We start from the raw sequence: 12304 nt of genomic DNA on the forward strand, positions 1-12304 counted from the left end.
GCACGTCACAGAGACGCAGACGATTACTTAACTTCCGGTTGAAAGGTCAACATGTGTAAACTGTCCAGACATTTTATTTATTGCTAAACTGTTATTTATTGTTATAAGTTCTTCTTGAAGGGTGCTGGGCATGCCTTCACTGTAAAAAATAAAAGGGGGGCCCTTTGGGCATAAGGGGGACAATGGGCAGGTGCTTGGGCACCCCTAGCACCTGCCTGGCGAATAGACAGTTCCCCAGTCCCATAAGGACAATCAGGCTCCATCTGGGTCCTTCTTGATCTAACTTCGTTCTCTCTCTTTCCTTATATTAAAAAAAAAAAAAACTAACCTTGTACCACTAACCTAAACTTGTACCACTGTTCCTTCAGAAGTTGTAGTTGTCATAGACTGTGCTCCATAGTTGATTGCTCTATTGCTGACAAAAAATGTGTTATTGTAAGTCGCTTTGGATAAAAGCGTCTGCCAAATGACGTAATGTAATGTAAATGTAAATAAATCTCGTAAAATTCATCGGAAAAAGCTCCCCAACAGATACAAAAACAAGAGCATGTGGTTGATGTACATACAAAGAACTGCCACGATCGGATTTGTGAAATACCCATTTAAATCTTGATTTCCTTCTCCCTGGTTTCTACTCTGACAGCATGAGCTCGCCTCAACAGAGGCAGCCAGACTGCGGGCAGTCCACCCCCAGTAGTCCAGTAGGAACAGGGCTCCCCATGCACCCCAAAGATATATTTTTCTAACAGGTTTTTGTACTCTTCAAGGTGTCTCTAATAAAACACATTTTGTTGTTACCCCGTTGAAATAGGGTCCCATGTTTGGCGGCCATCTTTGCGGGCATATTGAAATGTCTGATGAAAATGGATAAGGGGTCATAACTTTTGAACTAGACGGAGGTTGCCTGATTCCAGTAGAAGCTGGCCGGCAGCAGTGCCCAGTTGACATGCTGAATCAGTGCATCTTGGGTGGGAGGCAAGTTCTCGAGGGACTTGATACATTTGAAAAAAGCTGATGTCTGGCTTCATCTACTTGGCTGGAGCCACAGCTTTTGCTGTACATGACGACCCCAAGGTGAGGGCGATCAGGGTTTTGGGGTGAACTACTCCTTTCTACCAAGAAGGATGTAATACTCTCCACCAGATGTGAATATGACATATAGTAAGTAACATCTGCGCTTCAGCCTTGTAACCATCCTGAAGCAGACACTACAGTAGAATGATTTATAGCACCTGGCGCATGCTGCGGCCAGTAGCCATAGAAACTCAGGATCCATACGTCCGACAGTGATGTTGTAATACTTGCAATACGCTTCTTCTACACATTAGGCCTCACAGAGCACTGGATCGGCTTCACATGTGGAAAGTACATTTATGTTCACAAAATCTGCAATGTTCTTGGTCACTGTCATTACATGTCTTCCATGTGCTAAAATGATGTGATACTACATCAGCCTTCCAGGGCTATGGGAAAAGGAGTGCATGGGCAGCTTGGGAAGCAACATCGGATCTCACTGAGACCGTGGACGCCTTCACCTTGGAGTCTGAACAGATCAACTCAGATGTCCATGTCCAAAGACTGGAAGCATTATGGTCGTCATGTACAGCAAGAGCTGCGTCTCCAGCCAAGTAGATGAAGCCAGACATCAGCTTTTCTCAAATGTCCCTTGAGAACTTGCCTCCCACCCAAGATGCACTGATTCAGCATGTCAAATGGGCACTGCTGCAGACCAGCTTCTACTGGAATCAGGCAACCTCCGAGCAGCAAAAGATCCAGAGTTCAGTATGTGTTCACTACGGCTGTAGTGTGGCAATTTAGCCCCAACGAAGCAAAGGGGTTGAATACTAAATAGATTTCTCTGATCTTAGAATTTTTAAACTTCCACATCAATTTATAGAAATCATTTTTCACTTTGACATGATCAAATTATTTGCATAGAACTCAATACAAATCCTGTATATATGCATTCTAACTGGATAGCACAACAAAATATGCAGTATGAGTACTTTTCCAAGGCACTGTACATAGATACAGTATGTATTATGGCCCGACAGATAGAACGCGCAGCCGATATTATCTGTTGATGCAGATAATAGATGCACCATTATCGGCACAAGTGCCGTCAATGAGGCCTCGATAGAAGTACTCTTTAGAAACCGCTAAATTAACGCAGAAACAGCTGTGGCAGGTCGGCACAGTAAGAGGCTGCTGGTCACTGTCAGCACTAGGGATGTTAATGATTAACCCACCAATTGCCGTTAAGATCTTCACAGATTAAAAATGTATTAACTCATTGAGTGCCAGCCACTTTTGGAGAACGGACGCTCCCAGTGCCAGAGTTTCAGAGCGTTTTCAGTGATTTCTCGAGGCCCACAGAATATTGTGTGATATTACTATGTAAACACTGAACACGCACAAAGAACGATGAGACTCTATTCTATCATCTGCAAAAAAAAGTATATTGATCCCATTTTCCGTTCTTTAGTTATGAGCCGGAGAAAATAGCTTGATTCATCCAAAAACAGCAATTTTTTTCTAGAAGCTGAGATAATTGGCCTTTTGTGAAATTAAACATTTCAAGCACATCACTGACTCTGAAGCTTGCTGCTGGTGGGCATCGGATATTCTGGCTTGCGTTTGTCAATCCTGTCCTGCTGCCTGGGTCTGTCTGGGTGTTGCGTGCTGCTCTGCGTGCCCCCCCCCCCCCCGCCCCGCCCCGCCCCGCCTCGCCTCAACTGCACACTCCTCCTCCTGTCTGTGGTGGCTCTCTGCTGAGTTTGCTGTGCGCGACATCCAGCTTTTTTACAGCGTTCCGCGTGTGTTTGTCACTGGCAACGATGCTTCCAGTTGAGAATAATAACAACTCCACGGTGTGGATGTGCGGATGTGCTGTCGCAACCGACACGGAGCGGCTCAATTGTGGGAGCAGATTGGCTGCTGCAGGCACAGCTGCAGTAACGTGCTTCAGCATATCGATGCATACGGATGCGATGCGATTTCCGTTTCCATAACGACTTCTTCTTTGTTTTTTCCTTGCCTTTCTGTTATGTGGAGAGCACTGTCGCCACCTAAGGGTTCTGTAAAATAGGTTATAGACCTCCAATAGCTATAATATTTGTACAGGAGAGGCAGAAGGCTTTGATCGACGCCCCACCGTCAAAAAACGCAATTGACGAACATGTCCGTCCTTGGCACTCTACGTTACTATTTGAAATGACGAACATGTCCGTCCATGGCACTCAATGAGTTAATAACTGATTAAGCGAAAATGTGTTCTGTGCATCATTTCTGTGGCGGAGCTCACATACATGTAGTAGGCTATATTAACATTTATACCAGCAGAGGGCGTAATGTTACTTCACCCAAACTAGCGCTCACCATCCAATCCAACTTTATTTATAAAGTGCTTTCAGTGTTTCCCCTACCATTCTACAGGCATGGTGGGCCCGCCAGCCGGCGCCAGGCCAATGGCGCCCCCGGCAGGCCAGAAAAAAGATTGTTTTGTTTTTTTAGATTTTTTTTCTGCTTCCCCCAAAATTTCAATAAACCTTTATGGCATATTATTACAATACAACAATACTGGTGTTGACAGGGGACAGTAATAGAAGATGCCAAATCATTCAAAACAATAAGCATTTTGCTTTTAGGAGCATTGTGCCAGCGTGCAGCGCTGTTCCAAAACGTGTCAACGGGTGTAATTCACATCGCATCCCATAATAGTATGAGGATACTTGGGATGCCATTGCGAACATAGATGTGAACAGGTTAGCTAAAAGTGTAGTGTCGCCAGTGAGCAGTGTTGGGCAGTAACGCGTTACTTAGTAACGCGTTACTGTAATTAGTTACTTTTTTAGTAACTAAGTAATATAAGGCGTTACAATTTCCAAAACAGTAATTAGATTACAGTTACTAATCCAAGTAACGCATGCGTTACTGCGTTACATCATTGCCTGCCAGAATGCAGTGTTTTCTATGTAAAAGAAGAAAATAAAACATTTTATCCTCACGGACTCAGGTAGACCTGTCGCGCGCACATATACGTCATAGTGTGTGTGCGCGATACAGCGTCAGAGCGTGCACGCCGGCTTTCAAAACAAACCGAGTCAGAAGAAGGAGACGACGAGCAAGAGAAATATGCGTTCAAAAGCTGGAACATTATTGTCCTTTGTAAACTATGTGCGAGCAGCTTGGCAGATGCTACCTATTTGCACTGTTGACTCGCCCTCATATCGATGCATCATAGAGAAAATAGCCACGAAGAACAATATCAAGCTGCCGCAGCCACACAGAGGAAGACGTTTGCTGGCTACCTCAGAGAGAATATGCGGGATAGGGATGGAGGCTAAATTGAAGGCGATGCTGGGTGAGGTAGACTTGGGTGGTGTAACAGTTCACTGGATTAACAGATACACTTTGGGTAAGTGTTGTACACTTTGTTACTTCCTAACCTTCTCGTCAAAGCCTTTCTCACCGTAGTCAGACGGCCCAGGGAATGTTGACAGATCATCACTTTTCTTTCAGCAACGAAGCTTGAAACGTTTGCATTGAGGCTGTGATGTTTTATTGATGAGAGATGAGATATACTTTATTGTCCCGGGAGGGAAATTTGTCTTGGGCAAAAGTGCTTTTATACAACAACAGGTGTAACAGACAAGTAATACAAAACAGAACGGTCACAGTCACATTATTACCACTCCGACAGTAACAGCATCTTTCTTCCACTCACGTTATCTGTCTATCATTTCACGTCTTTTCCAGTGTGACGCTAGCCAGTCTTAACACACCACTTCCTGTTCTTTCTAACCGAATTTCAAAGTAAAATGCCTTTCGCGTTTCTTTTAACATAGCTTCTTTTGTGTGTTTTTTACTGAGATGTACTGACATTGGCTTCTGCTGTAACACAATAATTTCCACCAGGGGATTAATAAAGTACTTTATCTATCTATCTATCTATCTATCATAATACCAAAGCAAAAATAATTAATACAGTGACATGCTAGACATGTAACAACTTAAGTGTAAGGTATTTGGGGTAAAAAAGAAAAGAAAAAGTAACTAGTAACGTAACTAGTAACGTACCTAGTTACTTTTTGAAAAAGTAATCAGTAAAGTAACTTTTATTACTTTTTTAAGGAGTAATCAGTAATCAGTAACTAATTACTTTTCCAGAGTAACTTGCCCAACACTGTCATTGAATCACTTCATATTACATATTACAACTGGCGGTTGAGCAATGGTAGTTTGAACTGCAAGTGTTCCCCTCAGCCTTCCAGGTGGCCTCTGTGTGACATATGCTGTTACGTTATACGAAGGGGCTGAGGGGAAGCGAATCAGGGGAAGTGCAACTACTAATGAAACACAGTAACAGAGTAGAAAAGTGTTTTGGCAGTGGGCACATGGCATTATTAAAGTCGAGCTGAACCCAAAAATGACTTTTCTTTTCTTTTAGTTCAAATACCTGGGTATGCAGTGCACCTATTTAATAATGTATGCAAAACAAATCACAACAATCTAATTTCTTTAGTTTTTCACATCAAAAGTTCATTTTTCAAGATTTCATTGATAACAGTAATGTACAGTTTGCTGACGTCACCTAGTACTATCAAATTTCTACCCCATTTCAACCAATCATATCATGACATGGCAGCTGTCAATCAAATCTTAATTTCAGGATAATTTTCTCTTCCAAATGAAGGGGAAAATGGCGCCTAGTGCCTGTCATCTGGCAGAATTTCTAGCCCATAAACTAACTACTAACTTGAGCAATTATGCAAACTAAATCAAGCGGTAATGTCTAAGAATGCAAAGAAATGTAACTGGCTTAAAAGTCGCATTCCAGGAATATTATTTAATGCAATGGCGATATTGGCGCGCGTCTCGCCTGGTTGTCAGGGGTCGCACCTTGGAGATTCCAGGCCGACAGGCTGCACTCTCTGCTCGCCAACACAAAGGCAGCTGGCTGCCTGCAGCTCGCTGAGCTCCACTCAGCCAGTAACCTCGCGTCAGCAGGCTCTTCCCGAGGGGAGCGCCACAACACGCCGAATCCCACTGGATTTGGAGGCGGAACACGCCAGGATTGGCTTAAGCCCAATCCAGTCCCCAGAATTGTCAAATAAAAACATCGACATGATACTATGACCCGCCTCTCAACTTGTCATCACATTTATAAAGATACAATTGGGAGTGCTGCATTGGGTCAAGGAGACATCAATATAAAATGGCAGAGTAAAAATCAGGTGCTCTTCCAGGATCGGCATGCATAGATATAAGATTAAAAAGAGGTAGCTGTCCAGTGTGGTTGCAGGAAGTTCCCCAGGTGTTGAATGGAGCAGAGAAAGACATCCGAGGCACTGTCATCACATTTGTTTTGTCAGACAAATTATGTTTTCAGTCTGAAACGGACTCAGACGCACGTGACGAATGGGTTCAGCTCGACTTTAACAGCACATTTAAAATTGGACTAACAATTCTACATTGCATGTGTGCATCTGCATACAGTGAGACTGTGTTACCGGATTAGTAAGTAAGTAAGTAAGTAAAGTAAGTAAGTAAGTGTGCTGGTAAGATTAGTGGGCTGGTATTCCCGACAGCGGCCTTCACACCAGCTGCACTCTGGATTCTTTAGGCACATGCTTTCATCCGGTGCCTCGGCACAAACTGCATCCTGACAAAAGCAACACACACAATATTGCAAGGTGCACTTCAACTGATGTCTAGTACAGTGTTTCTCAAATGGGGGTCCGGGAAGCGGCAGGGACCCCCAGGGGTCCTTGAGAGGGTTCCAGGGGGTCCCCAGCCAAAAGGGGGGTGATTTATTTTTGCTATACTTCCATTCATAAGTAACACAATTACTATTTTGGTCATGGGTTTTATACACTTTCTGTAATAAAACATCTAAAAGCATCAATCTTATTATCACATGGGGGACCGTGGGACAAAATCCTATCAAATGGGGGTCCATGGTCTAATTTTTGTCAGTTTAGGGGTCCTTCATGTGAAGAAAATTGAGAACCACTGGTCTAGTAGTCCTTATTTATTCTTCCCAATCACAACATTTTCATTATCCCGTCTCCCACTAGTCCTTACACACTGTGAACCATTTTGCCAAACTCTCCCGATGACAGGACTTCCCGTGCCCTTGACTCCATGACTCTTTTCTTCACTCACCCGGTCTCCTGGGTCGCTGCTGATGAACAGAGGAACTTTGTAAGCCACCAAGTCTCCACGGGCGACGCCACTGTAACCCCCGGCAACCAGCAGCACTCCACCCTCCATCACCGCGGCCACGTGCGAGTAACGGCCCCTCACAGCCTCCCCTGCTGAGACAAATGGAGACCATTTTGGATGAAGTGTATGTGTGCGAGCAAGTGACAAAAAGTGCAACGCAGAGTGGTTATAGAAGTCACCGTCTGCACAGGAACTTACTGTGTGACAAGCTCTCCCCAGCAGATACCCACTCGTGACAACCCAGATGGTAGAAGAAGATCTCCTCATCATAGCACTTCTCCTCTTGGTAGTGAATATGTACATTCCCCCTGGGAGAGAGAGGCAGGAAGCAAAGAGAGACGGAGAGAAAGAGAGAAATGTAAATGGAGGCTGGATCGATTGAATTTCGCAGATTTCTCTACGATCGCTCTTGCTCACCGTAGACCACCATGTAATTTCCAATGACGGTGGCCGAGTGGAAGGCTCTCTCTCTGGGCCCGGTGGCTGGGAAACGCGAGCGGAAGGACGTCCAGAAGCGCCGATCCACATGGAATACGTCAGTGTTGTTCACCCTCACACTGCTGAGCCTTAGATGAAGTGGAGGGACAAAGTAAGTAAGAACAGCAGGTGCACTTTTAGTCAAATCTGTCAGTGAAGATGCTGCATCTTTATTTCAATCAATCAATCATTTAATTATTAATAACCACACAACCAAGGTTGGTGGAATTTGCTTTCAGTACAGCCCGAACCAGGCCCTCCCCCCCTCCCCTGAACCTTATGTGTTTGATCAATTTCGAATAGCCTAAGCCTATCAAATAAACACTATACAAGAAAAATACATTAAAACACTTTGAACCCCACAATGTGTCAATTCAAATGTCAAAAATGGGGGTACGGTGGCGCAGTCGCCTCACAGTTAGAAGGTCCTGAGTTCGATTCTCGCCTGGGACACTGTGACCACTGTGGTTGTGTTCCCCCCCATATCTTCAATGCCTACTGCCCAGGTGGGTTATCTCGTCGTAAGGGCCTTTCTCTCTGTGTGGAGTTTGCATGTTCTCCCCGTACCCCCCAGGGGGTTCCTCCGTATATAACCCCCCCACTAAAAACATGCAGAAGATCAGATCGTCATCGTCATCCGACCAGTGACGACAACATCCGAAGTTGGTCCCCGGGCGCTGTACGAGAAAGCGACCACTGCTCCTGGCCTGCCCCTCGGAGGAAAGGACATGCCTGGATGGGTTAAATGCAGAGGACACTTTTCACCGGCCACCGTCAGCATGAGTGTGTTGTGGCCGCATGCATGTGTTGTGGTGTTCGTGTGACAATAAAAGACGGGCTTGTCCGTTACAAGAGTTTTTAAAAAACAAACAAACAAAGGGTTGGGCCGGGCCTCAGGCTCAGGCTAGAATGCAGGGCTCTAGTGGACAGGGGCATCAAGGGGACAGTGGTGAGCAGTGTGAGAGGGCTCAGAGTTTTGATTTGCCTTTTTGATTGTGAGTTTGAGATATAATAATAATAATAATAATAATAAATTTTATTTATAAGGGCCTTTCTGGACACCCAAGGTCACTTTACAAAGTGACCTTACACACATCATGAGATGTAGCTATGCTCCAAAATGCACTGGAGATGATCTCGCCGAGCCGAATGCCGCTGCACTCGCCTGCGCCAACCACTGGAAAGACGTGATATAAAGGATGGCCGGACACGAGGAAGAAGAAGAACTTTACAAAGTAAAAACAAGTGCAATAATCAACAATAGAGACAACAACACAAATACAGTAACAGATAAAGTCGATGTGATGGATGTCAGGTGGGAGTAGGGCTGCACGATATTGGAAAAAACTGACATTACAATATTTTTTTATTCTGCGATATATATTGCGATATGAAAAAAAACAGGAATTTTCACCAAAAGTCTTAAATAGGTCTATCAAGCCTTGCCTGTTTAAGAAGATGGCCTGGCTAGTGGGTAACGTGCACGGTTGACGTAGTAGGAAGTGAGTGTGTTTTTAGCCGCAGCCAGGGTGAGTTGCAGGATCCTAAGTGAGTAAAGGTACTATAGTTAGTAGGAAAAGAGCTTAGAACGTCACAGAGAGCATTACTGTATGTTATGAGTTAATTTGCCTTACTTGACATTGCATGCTCTGCGATGTGACTATTGCGCATGTGCACATTGCGATGACAATGCTGAAACGATATATTGTGCAGCCCTAGGTGGGAGTGAGTTCCAAAGTTGAGGAGCAGAGCGGCTGAAAGCTATGCTGACCATGGTGCTGAGGCTGAGACGGGCAGAGGGCACAGTAAGGTGAATGGAGGAGGAAGATCTGAGGGAGCGAGTGGAGGAGACAGTATGGAGGAGATCAGACAGATAAGGAGGGGCGAGCTTGTGAATAGACTTGAATGCATACAGGATCCATTATGAATCATGTGTCAGTTGTTACCTTTCCCGATTTGGCTTCCATGGGTTGCGGCAGAGTGTTGCCACTCAGACTGGCCAGGAGGGGGCTATGGTAGGAGTCGCCATCATACACAAACAGGTAATCATAGGTACACTCGGTGTCCATAAAGGTGAAATTCAGGACAATGCGATGATTGTTGCTGGGAGCTGGGAGATAAAGAATGAGAGGGAAATAGCAATGTGATTAGGCTTGAGCCACATCAGTTTAGCATTCACTCTACAGGTAAAATGGCAAATAGTGTGTGGGTTGAAAGGTATCTGATTTAACAAGCAATTATATTGTACACACAACAATATATTCACTCATTATATACCTTTGATGAGCCACTCGCAGTTCCCATTGACTGAGTAGTTCCCTGGTCCATCTGTGACGTAGCCTGGTGGTCCCCGCAACACCTGCCTGTGGCCCTTACAGTCCCCTGCCTGGCACCGAGGGGCCTCGGCCAGCAGGAGAACCATAAGCACCAGGGAGACAGGGAGGAGGGAGATCATCCTTCCCACCACCTGGAAGAGGGGAGACACAAGTGGAAGATATTATCAACAAGGGCATTGCAGCTATGCCCTGCAACATAGATATTGGCGAACTGAGAAACAACACACACAATTTCAATCTGTCAAGGATCTGTGGAAATCTGTGACAGACAGGAACTACTGACTGGTCACAAAATGACCAAACAGGGCAGATTAATTGTGCCAGCATGCAACAGCGTATAGGTGCTTCTTTCTTGTGTTTGTGGATCAGTGACAGAACTGTTGCATGGCAATCCAAGAATCAGCTTAATAGAGGCCTGGCTGAATTTGGCTGAAGTTTCAGCTCACGTGAATGACATATTTTCTTTTACATTTTTGACAAGATAGCAAACGTTTCTGAATCTCATGAGGATCAAGACTAGAGCAAGATCAAATATGCAGCTAGATTCAGAAGCACTTAATTTATTAGTGTTGTGGCGCATTGATTTACCACTGTGAACTTGTGTGGTATGTAGCGTTAAAGCTGGACACGTCTTGTACGAACTGCAATGCCTATTTAGCCCGATTAACTTTGTCCACCACCACCAATGACTGGTGACAGCTCAATTAGGTTGCATAGGTAGCTGGTAGGTGCCTAGTTAACACTGCGACGCATTTACCCAAATTATATGGCCTTGGGTATTTACTGCATTCATTATAGCGTTATCTAACGTTAGCTAGCTAGCGTAACTGATCCGCTTCTTCTTCTTCGAGTCCGTAGCAATCTCAGATGTCAGCTAAGCTAGCTAATAACAACCAGCAACCAGGTCTCCGCAGGCTATCAAAACAAGGCTAACGTGAGTGCGAAACGTTATCCAGCTAATAACGTTCAAAGCCAATGGCCGTTAGCTGGTTATTTAGCAAGCTTGTATCACCATACTCACCAGTTCCCGTCTCTTCGGCCCCATTGTCATTTACATTTTCAGTGAGCAGCTTAGTACAGAAGCTAACTTGCCGTTAGCTAGTCACTAGTGACAGTAGCGCTACCACACACTACTCCACTAGCTTGTTCGCTAGCTAGCTAGCTAGCCAGCCTAGCACAGGTCTAGCTAGTAGCTAGTAGCTAGTAGCCAGCTTTGCAAAATCCAGATGCGCAGCCGTCAATCGGCAACAAAAACCATCATCAGTCATTCTTGCGAATAGTGCAAATTCTCCATAGTATAATTATGGAATCATGTGTTAAATAAGCTATGGCAATGCACAATGAAATGCAGCCAGTTAAATGCACCTAGCGTTATCGAGATCTTCTTCTTCTGTTTGGTTTTACGGCGGTTGGCATCCAAAATGTTGCATTACTGCCATCTACTGAACTAAACCTAAACTGCTCTTAATTGAACTAAAATAAACAAAATAACACCATATCCACCCAAAGTACTCCGATTCATAATTACTTTCCATATCACTTAGATGCAGACGCCTGAGTTTGCACAAATGCATCTCTCAGTATTTTATCTATCTCTGCTCCAGATACATCAACCACATCCAGAAATCTCTGCAGCGTCAACCACCATTTCAGTCCTCTCCGTCTTCCCAGTCATACTAGCAGCACAGTTTAACACCATGGCGATGAATGCCAGGAATCGCTTCTTGTCCATACAGATAACATTACTGTGACTTGCTCTTTCCTTTTCCGGCTCCCTTTGTACAATCACCTGCCTGTTGTTTTGGTGTTTGTAGCTGGCTAGCAGTAACCGGGTCGTTACTGTTACCAACACAAAAGACAGCGCTGGTTTCTATCCTCTACACTGCCCTCCAGTGGACGAGTGAAACATTTAACAGATAGTAGCCTAATGCTGACAACAAATATTGTAAATTGGTGGTTTTAAATGTGTGATTTTGTTATATTTGACAACAATTTCTCAAGTCAAACTTCTCAAAACTGTATATCCAGATAATCTCTAGATGTTTGTGTCACACCTGTAATAATATAGGCCTACATAATTTGTGCCACACTTGGCCTTTGCAAGAAGGGCTGTGGCTGAGGATCGGAGACTACACACTGGCAATATGGGGTTAAAGGTCACGTGATTTGGCTTGGGATCTGACCTACCTCTGTTTTAGAAATGAGCAGTGGCATTTTTCAATGCAATTCTAAACCCAACAGGTAGCCTAACCAGTGAAACGAGG

General features: G+C 44.5%; 1 long non-coding RNA gene across 1 annotated transcript; it reads right to left on the minus strand.

The window, feature by feature from the left end:
- Positions 1 to 6564: 6564 nt before the first annotated feature.
- LOC310790928 lies at positions 6565 to 7535 on the minus strand. Its single transcript, XR_014553407.1, has 3 exons — positions 7426 to 7535; positions 7168 to 7316; positions 6565 to 6664 (listed from the first exon to the last, which is right to left on the minus strand). It is a non-coding gene; the product is annotated as an uncharacterized lncRNA (long non-coding RNA).
- Positions 7536 to 12304: the final 4769 nt, after the last annotated feature.

Source organism: Poromitra crassiceps, assembly GCF_964638095.1.
Source record: "Poromitra crassiceps genome assembly, chromosome: 16".
Lineage (NCBI taxonomy): Eukaryota > Metazoa > Chordata > Actinopteri > Beryciformes > Melamphaidae > Poromitra > Poromitra crassiceps.